General features: G+C 50.3%; 1 long non-coding RNA gene across 1 annotated transcript; it reads right to left on the minus strand.

Annotated features, from left to right (window-relative positions):
* Positions 1–10,580: 10,580 nt before the first annotated feature.
* LOC142768845 (uncharacterized) lies at positions 10,581–13,607 on the minus strand. Its single transcript, XR_012885498.1, has 2 exons — positions 13,500–13,607; positions 10,581–11,007 (listed from the first exon to the last, which is right to left on the minus strand). It is a non-coding gene; the product is annotated as an uncharacterized LOC142768845 (long non-coding RNA).
* Positions 13,608–15,758: the final 2,151 nt, after the last annotated feature.

Genomic DNA, 15,758 nt, shown 5'->3' on the forward strand with positions numbered 1-15,758 from the left:
TTGCGCAGAAAGACAAAGCGCCCCTAATACCTGCTTCTCGGACATGTCACACTATCAACACGGATTTGGCCAATCCGATTAGACAAAATCCATACCGTGTTTCGCCATCCGAGCGGCGGATTATTAATGAGCAGGTGAACGAAATGATTGAAAACGGTATCATTCAAGAGTCGGTAAGTCCATGGGCAGCTCCAGTAATTCTCGTAAAAAAGAAAGACTGATCCTGGAGATTTTGCGTCGATTATCGCCAATTGAATGCTGTAACAAAAAAGACGTGTACCCACTTCCACGTATTGATGATGCCATAGACTGTCTGCATTTGGCCTCTTACTTTTCCTCTGTAGACTTAAGATCGGGCTACTGGCAAATACCCATGCATCCTGAATATAAAGAAAAGACAGCCTTTGTAACCCCTGACGGCCTTTTTGAATTCAATGTGATGCCATTTGGACTGTGCAACACGCCGGCGACGTTCGAGCGATTTATGGACACTGTTCTTCGTGGCTTGAAGTAGAGCATTTGCATGTGCTATCTCGACTACGTCGTCATCTTCGGCCGCACCTTCAGCGAACACAATTCACGTCTGGATACTGTACTGACTTGCATAAGAAACGCTGGCCTTGTTCTTAACTCAAATAAATGCCACTTCGGGGACGGACAAACCCTTGTTCTTGGACACCTAGTCGATCAGGAGGGCATCCGTCCAGATCCCCAGAAGACAGCAGCCGTTGAAACGTTCAATGTGCCGTGCTCTGTGAAGGAGCTCTGCAGTTTTTTGGGGCTTTGCTCCTATTTTCGCCACTTTATACCTAAATTTGCCGATGTCGCGTATCCGCTGACATGTTTGCTACGGAAGAATGCTCCCTTCGAGTGGACTCCAGAGTGCGACTCCTCTTTTCAACTGAAACTGAAGTTCCTTCTGACGTCGCGGCCTGTTCTCATCAGCTCCAACAGAACTGCACACCGAAGCCAGCGGCATAGGAATTGGTGCCGTCTTAGTTCAACGTTATGGTAACCGCGAGCAGGTGATTGCATACGCAAGTCACTCCTTGAGTAGGCCCGAGCAGAATTACACTGTTACAGAAAAGGAATGTCTCGCGGTAATATTTGCGATTCAGCGGTTTCAATCTTATTTATATGGACGCCCTTTTACAGTCGTCACCGACCACCACTCACTCTGTTGGCTCGTCAACCTTCGGGATCCTTGCGGCCGTCTAGCGCGCTGGGCACTTCGGCTCCAAGAGTATAACTTCATAGTCTCGTACAAAAGTGGTCGACGACACGCCGACGCAGATTGCCTTTCGCGCATGCCACTGAGCACTACAGAGTGTGACGCCGATGACCTCGATCACCTCGTAGCTTCTGTGTCACCAAAGTTTCCCACCTCAGTACTTTCAAAGATGAACAGCGAAAGGACACCAGGCTATCATCGCTTTGCACAGCTCCTACGGCATGCCATTTCTGTGTACGCAACGGACTCCTATATAAGAAGAACTTTTCTAGCACTGGCGCACGTTTCCTCCTGGTAGTGCCAGAAAGCCTTCGGACAGCGATTTTAGGTGCTATGCACGACGATCCTACGTCCGGACATTTAGGTTCTGCGCGGACGCTTTACCGTGCTAAGGAACGCTTTTATTGGCCAGGAATGCGACAGTCAGTCGAGGCGTATGTGGGCAGCTGCACACAGTGTCAACGCCACAAACGGCCATCTACTGCTCCGGCTGGTCTTCTACAGCCCTTGCCACCTCCAAGCACACCTTTCAAACAGGTGGGCATTGACCTCGTGGGCTTTTTTCCAAAGTCGGCTAAGGTCAATCGCTGGATAATTGTATGTGTCGATTACCTCACGCGCTACTGCGAGACGGCGGCCATACCAACCGCAACTGCCAGCGACGTCTCTGTGCTCCTGCTGCAGCACGTTATCCTCCGACATGGCCCACCTCACGTGATCATCAGTGATCGTGGGCGACAATTTACGGCAGATATAGTAGAAGAGCTCCTTCGATTGAGTGAGTCTCGCCTTCGTCACTCGTCGCCATACCATCCGCAAACAAATGGGCTCACGGAGCGCACCAACCGAACAATTGTAAACATGTTCTCCATGTATGTGGCATCCGACCACAAGAACTGGGATGACGTGCTACCATTTATAACGTACGCGTTCAACACCACTAAGCACGAGACAACAGGCTATAGCCCTTTTTTTGATGTACGCACGACCACCACGGCACACACTCGACACAGTTTTGCCATTCTCGGCGCACGAGAACCTCTCGGCCACCGAAATCCTCTGCCTTGCAGAAGGTGGTGGTGGTGGTGGAGGTAAAAAACATTTATTTCAGAAAAAGTATACTAGAGAGTGCCGACGTGGCCCATCGGCGTGCTAGAGTGGCAAGACCCTATTCCGGGACGCCAGTGGAGCTGGAAGCTGCCCGTGCGCGCTCCACCAAGGAGCGTTGTGCAGCCAAGGTAGAGCAGCTGAGCAGGTGCTCCTCCCAAGCCTCTCTAGTTGGGATAGGAAAAGGGGGTGAGAAAGGGACGGGATTAACTGGGCACGATGCTACGACGTGATATGTGTCGGCGAAGACATGACAGGTCGAGCAGGTGCCATTGATTTCCGGCAAAAAGTGCCTGCCGACCGCCGGACTGATAAAGGTGTTTGTCTGCAGGCGGCATAGCAGTCGTTCATCCGCTTTCTCCAAACCGCGTGCGGGGTCCGGGTAGAGGCGGCGTGAAGCCCGGTAATAAGCCAAAATTTCGCGAAAGCGCGTCAGGTTGGTATTGCCAGATTCCGTCTCGGGACATGGAGGGGCAACGGCCCGGACAGGAGAAGCGCGGGCAGCGGCATTTGCCGCCTCGTTGCCGGGCAGGCCCGAGTGGCCTGGGGTCCAGACTATACGAATGGGATGATGGTTAAAGCGCCAAGAGGCTGCCTGTAGCAGGCTAGCCACCAGCGGGGCAATGGAACCCTGAAGGTACTGAGAACAGGCCGAGCGCGAGTCCGTCAGGATGGTGCGTGAGGCAGGGTGAGAGGCGGCCAAAGCTATGGCAACCTCTTCAGCGTGCGTTACTGTGTCTGCTCGAAAGGAGAGGCCATCTACGTGTTTGCCCTCTGTAATCACGGCAGCCGTGAAGTGACCCGAGGGGGAGGGACCCGAGACGTCCACGTAGAAAACACCAGGACGATCGGAGTGTCGCGTATGAAGGGCCGCGGCGCGTGCTAGTCTACGGCCAGGATGGAGGTCGGGGTTCATATTACAGGGTAGAGGTTCCACCCATAGCTTTTGACGCCAGAGCTCTGGTACCGGCTGCAGAGGGTCTTGGTCAGATATCGGGTTAAGGCCAAGTCTGTGTAGAAGACGGCGCCCTGAAGGCGTCTGCGACGGTCGATTGATTTGGTTAACGCGATGAGCTTCGCGCATCTCTGCAAAGGTGTTGTGTACCCCCAGAGCCACGAATCGGCTGTTGGAAGTTGCAATAGGTAGGTCCAGAGCGCGTTTGTATACTGAACGAAGAAGGACGTCCAGCTGGTGCTCGTGTCAACGACGCAGGCGAAGGTAAGGCAAGGCGTAGAGGACGCGACTGGTCACAAACGCGTGGGCCAATCGGAGGGACTGAGACCCGCGGAGGCCACCGCGCTTGGTAGAAACTCGCCGTATCATGCGGCTCACCTGTTCGCTGGTGCGTCTGAGGCCTGCTATTGTGCCCTTTGGATCCAAGGACGATGTGAGGTGAAGGCCAAGAACCCGAATGTTTTGCACTGACGGGACGGGCCCGGACGGAAGAAAAATTTGAGGCGGCGGTAGCGGAGAGACTGAAAGAAGAGCCGATTTAGCTGGAGAGCACTCCAGGCCGCATGAACCTGCGTAGGTGTCCACCAGAAGGGCAGCCTTTTGCAGGCGTTCTTCGATTTGCGCTAAGGAGCCGGTGTTGGTCCAGATTGTGATATCGTCCGCATATAGTGCGTGTTGTATTCCCTCGACCTCGCTTAGAAGAGAGGGGAGGTTCATCATCGCCAGGTTAAAAATCAGAGGAGACAGGACTGCCCCTTGAGGTGTACCCCGCGTGTCTAATAAGTACGGGCCGTGTTCGGTAGAATTAAGGCGAATGAAGGCGGTGCGATGTGATAGAAAGGCGCGAATGTAGTTGAAAGTCTTCTGCCCGCAGTTTGTGGTAGACAGGTTAGTGAGTATAGTGCTGTGTTTGACGTTGTCGAACGCCCCGCGGAGATCGAGAGCGAGCACGGCTTTATCGTTAAGGCGCATAGTAGTCGGCTCTATGATATCGTGTTGAAGCTGGAGCAGGACGTCCTGCGCCGACAGATGCGGGCGAAAGCCAAACATCGTGTCGGCAAAGGTCCTCCTGACCTCCAAGTAGGCGGAAAGGCGTTCGCGAACCATGGTTTCCATGAATTTACCTGCGCAAGACGTAAGTGAGATGGGTCTCAGTGCCTCAATACTAACAGACTTTGCCGATTTGGAAATGAATGTCACGACCGATGTGGTCCATTCCGTTGGAAGCGGAGAGCCGTCCCATATCGAATTTATAAGGTGGAGTAGTGAGAGGTGTGCTTGGTCGGGAAGATTTGCCAGGAGCGATACTGTGATTCCGTCGCGTCCAGGGGCCGTGCCCCGTCGCATTTTCGTGAGTGCAAATCGTAAATCAGAAAGTGTGTATGGGGCGTCGAGGTCGGTGTTAGGGGCGCCGGAATACGTATATGCTGGGTCTGCGGGATCATTTGTGCGGCAGATGTAGCGGTCACAAAGTTCTCGCGCGAGTTCATCCGTAGTGCCCAGAAAGGCATGCAAAACACGGTGGAGCTGGCGTTGCGTTTCTCCCCTGGTGGTGGAGGGATCGAGAAGGCTTCTAAAGAGTCGCCACGCACTCTTAGAGCTCATCTGGTTTGCAGCATTCGAACACGTGTCTGCACAGTTAGCATCGGAAAGTTGTGCGGAGTACGCGGCCGCCTCTACAGTGAGCGCCTCAATGCGAGCGCGAAGTTTCCGATTAAGTTTGTTGCGTTTCCAGCGCCTTATGAGACCGCGGCGATCGTGCCAAAGATGTAGGAGGTGTGGATCGATTGCAGGAGTCAAATTAGAGGTTGCAAGGGTGCGAGTGTTCGCTTGTTTCATATGGAGAGCGTATAATGCCCACGCTGCATATTCGGTCGAGCAGAGGCCGGCGGGGAATGGTTGCATTCTGAACTGAGTCCAATCGGTGAGACGGGCTTGGCCCCAGCGTTGGCGCATTTTCTGCCGCGGTGTGAACGAAATGCGGAGTAAAAAGTGATCGCTGCTTAGGGTTTCGCCTAAATTCTCCCATGTAGCATCGCGGATGTGACGGGTGAGGGAGAGGTCGGGGCATGCGTCTCGCGTGACCGAGTTGCCGGAACGTGTGGGTTGTGCCGGATCGGTAAGAAGCGTCAGGCTCAGCGAGGAAATGAGCTCCTTGAGTTCTCTGCCCCGGGCCTTCTCGTAGTGGTAACCCCAGTGAGGGCTGGGGGCATTAAATTCCCCGACAATCACCAGTGGTTGTCGGGCCGCTACGCGCAGCGCCCGATGGAAGAGATGCGCAAGCGAAGCCCTTGCAAGGCGAGGGGGACAGTACACGTTTAAGATATGTATTGATGGTTGGCCCCTCCGCTGAGACAGCACTGATATCATGCAGTAGTCGTAAGGAAGATCCAGATCGAGGTCAATCTGTACCGCCGTGTAAGCTTTATGCACGAGGAGGCATGTGGTGGTGCCGCCTACATAGGAGCAGTATCCAGAAAGGGATGGAGCAGGGCCAGATTCTTGGAGCGCCAAGACGGCCGGCTGAGAGCCAAGTGAGCTGAGGAAAAGGGAAAGATGTGAACGCTTTCGCCTGTTCCCGAAGCCTCCAGGGTTCCACTGTATGATCTCGAATTTAGACGCAATGTTTGAACGGGATGTACGATTGGTAGCCATCGTGACTGTCTTAGGTTTTATATTTGGTCATCCATGTCCCGCACGGATTCCTCAGAGGCAGGGAGGGGCACGGAGGCCGGATTGTCCGACGGCGGGGTGGTGGTAGCCACCTCACGACGACGCCGTGGAACTGTACCCTTACTGCTCACCGAGCAGGAGCGGGAACGCGATGCCTTGGGTTGAAACTGGGTGATTGCCCAGGCTTGAATAGCCTGGGTAACCTCTACTACTATGCGTTGGACCGAGAAGCTGGTGAGGAGGTGATTAATCGAAGCTTCGACGCGCGTGAGGCGTTCCTCTACGCGCGGGGTGCACTCTTCGCTAGGGAGAGTTTGGTTAGCGGGCAAGATAACCTGAGGTGCCCCAGGAGCCTCAAGAGCTTCTGGAGTAGATGTGGGACCGGTTCCGAGTGCTGGAGTACAAATGGTTGCTTGAACCGGCGGTTTAACGGGAGTGGACTTAGCGCGAGGACTAAGCTTGGACGTAGCTGGCGTAGCCGCCTGGACAGAGGAGGCAATACCGGATGGCCTTGCAGTACACTGTTGTTGGGGTTGAAGTCGCTTATTTAAGAGTTCGAGTTGTTTAGTTAAAAGAGAATTTTGCTTTTGAAGTGCCGCAACTTGCTGGCGAAGGGCCGTAAGTTCGGGAGAAGGAGGATCGACAGAAGGGGGTGAGAGAGGCTTAGAAGCAGCTTTCCCTGCCCAACTGCTCACCTGAGGTACCGCCGCTGGTGCTTCGAGCGGTGGGAATGCCTGAGTGTCGGCGTGGAGTGGTGGAGCCGACTGATGCAGGTTGGTGCCGCTGTCTGGCTGTGACGAACATGAGGTGGTCCCTCGAGGAGATGTTGAGGGCTGCTTGCGTTTCCGGTATTTTCGATATTTTGCCGTGCAGCCACTGGTCCCAGTCTCATGGGCGCCGTGGCAGAGGAGGCACTTGGGGTGGCAGTCGTGGGCATTGAGACCTGCAGGTGCGGGGGTTCCACATTTGGCACACTGCGTTGGAGCGGGGTGAGGACACTGAGGTGGTCGATGGCCGATGGTACTGCACTTGGTGCAAACCGGGACCGTTTTCTTGTAAGCGCGGATGTACGTCGCCACGCAGTGGTAGAAGAGGAAGCGGGGTAACTTCGTGCCCTCGAAAGTCACCACCGCCGCCGCGGAATCTCCGAGTTTGCGGACCGCAAGGATTGTACCTCGAGGCCAATACAGTTCGGACTTTATCTTTTCCGGGCTTTCAGCAAGGTTTACGTTGATGACGCCCCTGCATGTATCCCCTGGTGCCTTGGCGTGGCCTCGAACGGGCAGCTGCTGATCCCCTACTTGCAGCTGGAAGTCCCCGAGGAGTCGCTGTGCCATAGGCAAAATGGTGGTGCTACAGACTAAGATGTTCTGTTCCCAGATTGGCCACACTTGAATTTGCGTGGTAGTCCGGTCGCCGAGGTAGCTGCGGATGGCGTCGCCCGCGCGATCGGCCGGGACAAATGTGCGTAACTCGCAGGGAACGCGAGGTTTCACTACCACGATGTAGTCGTCGCGAGAGAGGCGAGGGGTTTGACGCGGACGCCACTTGCGTTGCTTTGCTGGCTGCGAGGACGGAGCAGAGGTAGGCACACCACCGGAGGGATGGCGCGCCGGCGCTCCTTGCAAGACTGGGGAATGGTGGCCCGCTGTGGCGTCTCGTTGTTGTTGAGACGCAGGCTTCGATTTCGCTTGCTTGCGTTGCCACAGTCTCACCATGTCGTCGAGGTATTAATCTTCTGATGGCATAGTGTTTACGGAGGATGAAATCTCCATGGACAGCATTTGGCTTGAGGTAGGATCATAGCCCGTAACCACGTTAGCGGCCACCATCGCCGGGCTGACAGCCCTTAGCGAGGCGGCGTTGTAGCCGGGAGTGAAGGACGTCCCTCAAGTTGTCAAAACTGGACCCACCTGGACGAAGGTGTTGTCTAGGCGAAGCGGAGAACTTGGCGGTGACGATAAATCCAAGTTTCAGGGGTACCAAGGCGAATGTCCGCAGAAATAGCAGGAAATCTACGGAGGCGATGTGGAGTGCGTCCGTCACCATCGAGCGCTCGCAGCGCCCCCCCCCCCCCTCTTGCAGAAGAGGCGCGTCGTATTGCTCGTCTACGCACTTTGGCATCACAGGAAAAATCGAAAGTACGCTATGACGTCCGCCACCGGCCTGTAACTGACCATCCAGGCGACTTAGTGTGGCTGTGGACTCCGGTACGAAGACGCGGGTTATGCCAAAAGTTCTTGGCCACATACGACGGACCGTTTGTCGTTCTCGACAAAATCACGGAAGTTACATACACAATAGCTCGCCTCACGAGAAGTGGTAGAAGAGCCGCTAAAACCCAAGCAGTCCATGTCGCTCGATTGAAGTTGTACACACCAAGGTGAATCAGTTACCTCGCCCGGCGGGCTTCGTCTGCGAGGGGAGGAATGTTACGCATGCCTGGGAAGAAAACGAAGATGGCTGAACATGCTGGCTGCCCCAAGCTGGAGGAAGAAAGAGGACGACGACGCTGCGATCATAAACCTGTTGGCCGCTCCGGCACTTCTCTTCGCGACCAAAATAAACGGCCCCCTTCAGCCGTATACGTCCTGGTCCTCCTTGTGCGTAACAATATCTATCTATTGGACCATGCTCTGAATGGTGCATTCTGGTGCTGGGGTCCCGTCAGGCAGAGCCCATTTGTCCTTCGCCATTCTATCTGAGGCATGCACTTCTCTGAAATAAAGAGCTGATTGTTTGATTGATTGATAACTCCATGGTTGAAAGCCGGTATTTTATTATAAAAGACACACACGCTTCTTCGCCTATTCTCATAAGGCCACGTAGTGGGTGCATAGCAAATTCGAAAAGGCTTCATGCACTGAAAAGTGTCAAGTGTTTGGAGTAACAAGTGGTCGCTATCGCGTTCAACTCCTAAAGGCGAAGCTTTAGGGTCCCCTAAACTCTTTAGTAACGGATTGCCTGCGTTAAACCACGAAGTCATTACGAAAGCCACATGTTCTGACGCCCGATGGCAAGGCACGCTTGTACTACGCAATATCATTACAATGTCACATGTTGTACTGTGAAGCCTGTATACAGGACGCGTGTGTTTGTAAAACACGAAAGTAATTTTCACTGCATTTCCAAGCAGAGAAAGTAATTTTTTTACAGAATTTCCGAGCAAACGCGTGGCTGTTTGGCCTGCTTGGCACGCAAGTGGTCTACAGGTTTGACCCGCACTGGGACCCGGAAATAATTTTATTTGCATCTTCTCCGGTTTCTCGCTGACGGGAAAGATAATTTTTTGCTCACAACCAACAACGCCGACACTGACGCTAAAATTCCTTCGAAGAGATCTCTTTAATGCTATCCCGTTAAGAAAAAATAAAACGGTTTAGTTCAGCCAATTCGCGCGATGAACATTGTCATTTTATTCAGCTTGGATCATCATCATCATCAGCCTGACTACGTCTACTGCAGGACAAAGGTCCCTCCCATGTTCTGCCTCTCAACTTGGTCCTGTGCTTGCTGCTGCCAATTTATACCCGCAAACTTCTTAATCTCATCTGCCCACCAAACTTTCTGTCTCCCCCTGACCCGCTTGCCTTCTCTTGGAATCCAGTTAGTTACCCTTAATGAATGTGTAAGGTAGTGACCAGATATATATTGCACTAGGATGGCCAATCCTTCTCTGATGAGGGAGTGCGTTACCGGCGGTGGTAGCCGGTGAGGCCGCACCCCACTCCTAATGCAGTTCCATCACCACGCAGACTTTTTTTTTTTAAATTCCGGTTGGCAACTGTGCGGCACCGGAATTCGAGCCACGGACCTCTAGCTTGCGAGGCGAATGTTCTAACCACTACGCCAGCGCTGCTGACTTGGATGCGGCAGCACAAACCTACAAGTATGCAGCATACTTTTCTAATTTAGAAATGGACTGAAGTGTAGATTATGGAAACGCAAGATGTTGAGGGACAGAGAGAGGGATACTGTCAAAGCGAGTGGGGAACAGCTGAGACGCAGAACGACGGTATGCGGAACGCCACCCCCTAGAATTGCTCTCTTTGCTACTTTACTGTATACATTTACTGTATTTACTGCACAGTCGCTAGAGTTATACCCGTGCCACACGGGCATAGAAAATGACATTTGGTGGCGAAGGCCTTCAGTTCCCGAATGACATTCGTTTCGCCGGCGCTGCTACACGTCCAAAGCGAATGACATTTGACTTGATGATGTCGATCACAGCACCTTCCAAGTGAGCATTGAGTGAATAGCAATAAAAAAAATTAAGAAGCATTTACAAGCTTCATACACATCAGATAATCATGAAATGAAGAAATAAGCGTATTACGCTGTCCTAAGTTTTAGTTTCTTGCTTTGTTTTACAACGTTGCAGCCGACCGTAGCAACCTAAGCCAACACTAGTCAGATCCACAGCGTAAATAGACACTAAAGTTGACAAGCGTTTCATTATCAATACTTTATTTTCTTCGTATAACGTTCAAAGCATCTTTTTAAGACTTTAGCGCAAATAAAAGACGGGAAATTTCATTTTTAGCTCAATATGATTTGTTTTATATACTTTCAGGTATATCGCACTTCGCGAGCTGTGTCGTCGAGAGTAGGCATTTCTCAGTCAACTGAGTTCTGGCGAAGGCAGTTGGTGGCGAATGGCATTCGAATGGCATTCGGATGAATGCCATTTTGTTCGCCCGTGTGGCACCGCGCGAATGGCAATAAATCTGAAGGCATTCGGGGGTAAATGCCATTTTTTCTGCCCGTGTGGCACGGGTATTACTTAAAGGTAGCATATACAGTAACTATACGACCCACCTTATCAAAGCGCCCTTGTGCGCTTGAAACATGTTGAACTTGAAGAGGCAAAGCGACTCAGCTTTAGTTGAAAAAAAAATCATGTGAACAGCAAAAAACATAGTTTTGTTTTTCAAAATTATTGGTTAAAAAAAATTTGGCATCAATGTCTCGGCGAAAATGATCGCCGATTGGTCGACTCCTCCAAGCAAGATCTCAAACAAACCCACCACAAAGGCACCTGCGCGTGAAAACAGCATTATCAGATTAGTAACACATCGAATCCCGGCTGCGGCGGCTGCGTTTCCGATGGAGGCGGAAATGTATAGGCCCGTGTGCTCACATTTGGGTGCACGTTAAGGAACCCCAGGTGGTCGAAATTTCCGGAGCCCTCCCCTACGGCGTCTCTCATAATCATATGGTGGTTTTGGGACGTTAAACCCTAATAGCATGATGCTTGTCATGTTGCGACATGCAATTTGTGCTCGTAATTCCACGCCATGCCGATTTTAGTATATTTGCGCTCAACTAAACGGCCGTGAGCACCCCGAGACCGTGCCATGAAAATCATACCATACATGATATACATGCCATCATTTACGACTTCGGACACACTGCATAGCTGCATCACATACTCCTCTTCCACCACACTAATTTAGATATATATCAAACTAACGAATTGGCCGCGATATCACTACGATCGTGACCTGTATACATGAGATGTCATGATTTTCACATTATTATTTCAGATCAACGAGACGGGCGCGAGCGCACTATGAGCATGTCACGTAGGTCATGCCGCAGATGACAAGCATGTCATGGTTTTCATCTTAACAACCTGTCATTTACGTTCATCACATCTCACGCACCAATAATTTTGGTATACGTCAAGCAAGCGAAAAGCGGGGCATGTAAAACTTGACATGCCACTTTTTGATTTTTCGTATCGCCACGTGCCATTTGCATTTAAAGTATGCGCTAAAATCTCGCTGTACCAATTTTCGTACACAGCAAAAGCTCATAAATTGGGCACTCGTTTATTCACATAACTAGATGGTCCGGCCATTTTCGTTCTCAGCCAACATATGTTGTTTAATAGCGCTAAACAGTCGTTCATTTGGGTCGCAATAGGAAATCGGATAATCCCAGGAGCCGTTGACGAAGGCAGCAATCAATCAATCAATCAGTTTATTATCATGTCATAAAATATGTTACAGGGAGTAAAATATACAGAAGAGGGTCCCAAAGTACAAGACTGCAACGGGACCCTCGGACCCTCGCAGTCGGAGTGTTTGAGATGAAACGCATTGTTTGACCAACCGGTAAACAGAAATTCAATTTCCAGCAAGCAACGCACGCTGGGCACTGATATCGGCAAACAGAGATAAGATTTACAGTAAGGCGCACTAACATTTATACATCTGGCATGGAGGTTTCCATCACTGTCATTGGCTCTCACGAAATGTTTAGAACAGCTCGAGTATTCGTGTACTCCGCACAATCTTGACTATTCACCGCCTATATAGTGTCGCGAATTCGCGACATAGCGGAAAGATTCGAGCAAGCGGGTCCCGATATACGTGCCGCCTTCAACGTCAGCTGTCAAGTACTCACGGGGAAAGTAGCAGCATGAAAAATCTAGCACCGTCTCGTCTAAGGTACTTTACGCAAGGTACTATTGTGCTTTGAATCGTTGACCACTTTTTCGGAGCACACCAATTGTTTTGCCATCCGTACGTACAGCTCTCACTTTCTTGTTTCTCGCCTGGGTGACATAAGTTTCTATCTTACTTTACATGCGGGGTTTAACGTGCCAAAACTACCGTATGATTATGTGAGACGCCGTAGTGGAGGGCTCCGGAAATTTCGACCACCTGGGGTTCTCTAACACGTGCCTACAGCATTTTCGCCTCCATCGAAAATGCAGCAGCCGCAACCGGGATTTGATCCCGCGACCAGCGGGTAAGTTAAGTAGCCGAGTACCTTAGCCACTAGACCACCTCGGGAGGGGCTTGGTTATATATTAAATAATTTTGTTTACTTGACGTAAGCCGCCAATAGGTGGCACACGACATGTTAAGTAGTTTCTGCAGTCCGTTTTTTTTTTTTTGTTGCAAGGTCATCGCTTCTGTGGCAAATGGAGAATTTCCGACATACATAAAAGCATGCACTAAAGTTGCCTTTGAGATAAGGTGACTGCGCAATCATTTAAATGTTGTCACTTAAAGCGCGCAAATGAGAACCAATTTCATTTCGTTCGGCAGTTTCATAATGCAGGCATAAAAGTGTTAATGAAATATTCTCAGACCTAAAAGTCAGGCTTCCCGCACATTGCGACACAGTGTGCGTCGAGCGTTGCTATAGCAGCTTTTGTGACTCAACATTTACGCATGCGGCCTCAAAGTTGCCAGCGTACTCACTGGCGCTTGCGAAATCTCTGCAACGAACGTGACTATTCTCTCAATCTTAACGCAATAATTTGCAACATTCGCGGGGATTCGTAAACATTTCGTTGCGGTCTGCGCCAAGCATTTAAGGCAGATCTTGAGGACGCAACTAGAATACACAAAAACAAGACAGTACACGCGCATGACAACATGAATTGAAAAAAATATTTCAATGTATTTAGAAGCCTATGCACAGAAGAGTTTCCCTTTAAGCTAAAAGTGACGAAACAATAAATTAATTTCGAATCTTAGTATGTAAGAAAAGGAAGTGTACTAATTGACTCACTGTACTTGGACTTGATATTGATGTGGGCAAAAAAAAAACGACGGTGATGATTCCTGTCAGAAACATTCCGATGGTCTGTGCACACACAATGAGGTCGTACGTTGAGTTCTCCTGCATTGATTGATAAAATCATATTGATTAGATAGAACTGTGGGGAGAACATCGCAGCAGGATAGAAAGGTGGGCTTGTCGATAATTGATAATCATTTTGCGAAACTGGTTGCAACGGAGTGAACACACACAGGAAACAAAAAGGCGGCACACAGACCGAGCGCTCGTGCTGTGTGTATCCTCTATGCTTCGTGTGTGTGTTCCACCCCACCCCCCCTCGCTCCCAGTTCGCTGAACTGTGAGAACACCACATCCAAGAAGTTCGCGTATGGCCTAGTGGAGTAGCGATGTGTTGCTTAAATTGCAAGTTCTCATTTTCTGCGTTCTTATATATACGTTTGTAGCACTGCGCATCAAATTTGGTGTCCATATTACAATCACGACAACGAAACGAAGAATTACAGTGTCACCACTTGGTTACCGCTACTTGTTCGATGTTAAAAAAAAAAACACTTTGGTCGTTTTAATATACGTCAACGTTTCCCGAGAGCTGGGCACTACAAGCGACCATTGGTCGAAACAAGTTTCGACCAATGGTCTTTGTTTCGACCATTGGTCGAAACAAATACTGGCTTACGTATACGTAAGCCAGTGTGCACTGACGCAGTTAGAGCAATACTGAACAAAATTTTCGTTCCAAGATATTGAGACAAACTGCAAGATTGGGTGCTCAAATGTATAGACACAACCTTCATTTCTGGCAGCCCCGCCACGGTGGTCTACAGGTTTTCCCGCTCAATTTAATCCAAGCGCCGATCAAATTAATCTAGGCGTCAGTCAATTTAATCCAGCCGCCACTGAAATTAATCCAGGTGCCATTCATTTCAATTCAAGTGCCACTGAAATTAATCCAACCACCAGCCGATTTAATCCGGATGCCAGTGAATTTAATCCTGATGACATTGTGGCTTCAAAACGACCCAGAATTTTCGGGAATGCGCGGAGTGAATAGCTTCGGAGTGAATTTAACAGGGAAAAGCCATGAATGAGTCACTAGTGACACAATGTGACTCGCGCGACTGTATCACGTCTATCACCCGCGTAAGCACTAATCACACCTTCGACATGCATATCAAAAGGCAACGCCGTCCACACAGTAATAACTTGGTACTTATTAACCAGGCCAATGATCTCATCACAAGTGACTTAGGTGACGTCCTCACGCATGTCACCCACGCACACACTGTCTTAACCTTCCATCATGCATATCAAATGAAACGTCTTTGAAAGGGCGGGATCTTGATACATACCTAAAACTCGGCCAAGTCACCGGATCACCAGTGACTCAGGGGACGTCATCACAAATATCACCCGCGGACGTTATTTACTCGCCTGCCGGCATGCATGCCAAACGAAACGTCTTTGAGAGAGAAATAACGTGGTACCTATGACTCAGTCAGCTGACTTGATCACTTGTGATTTAGGTGACGTCATCACGCCTATCACCCACGCACGCAAAGTCTAACCTGCCATCATGTATACCAAACGAAACGTCTTCGAGAGGTTAATAAATTGAACGCTGTCAATCGGCCTAGTGACGTGATCACTAGTGACTCGTGTGACATCATCGCGTCTGACACCCACGCACGCAGTGTCTAACCTGAATTCATATATATCAAACGAAACGTCTTTGAGAGAGTAATAACTTGAACGCTGTCACAAGGCCCAGTGACGTCATCAAGTGACTGGCGTGACGTCATCTCTCCTAAGACTCACGCAAGCACTCTCTAATGTGCCTTCATGCATATCAAACAAAACGTCTTTGAAAGGGTAATAACTTGAACGCTGGCACTAGGCCTAGTGACGTCATCACTAATGACTCACGTGACGTCATCACGCCTATCACACACGCACGTGGTGTACTAACCTGTCTTCATGCATATCAAACGAAACGTCTTTGAGAGAGTAATAACTTGAACGCTGTCACTAGGCCTGGTGACGTCATCACTAGTGACTCAAGTGACGTCATCATGCCTATCACACACGCACGCGGTGTCCTAACCTGTCTTCATAAATATCAAACGAAACGTCTGTGAGAGTGTAACAACTCGAACGCTGTCACTTGCCCTAGTGACGTGATCACTAGTGACTCAAGTGACGTCATCACGTCTATCACACACGCACGCGCTGTCCTAACCTGTCTTCATG

Source organism: Rhipicephalus microplus, chromosome 8 (genome assembly GCF_043290135.1).
Source record: "Rhipicephalus microplus isolate Deutch F79 chromosome 8, USDA_Rmic, whole genome shotgun sequence".
NCBI lineage: Eukaryota > Metazoa > Arthropoda > Arachnida > Ixodida > Ixodidae > Rhipicephalus > Rhipicephalus microplus.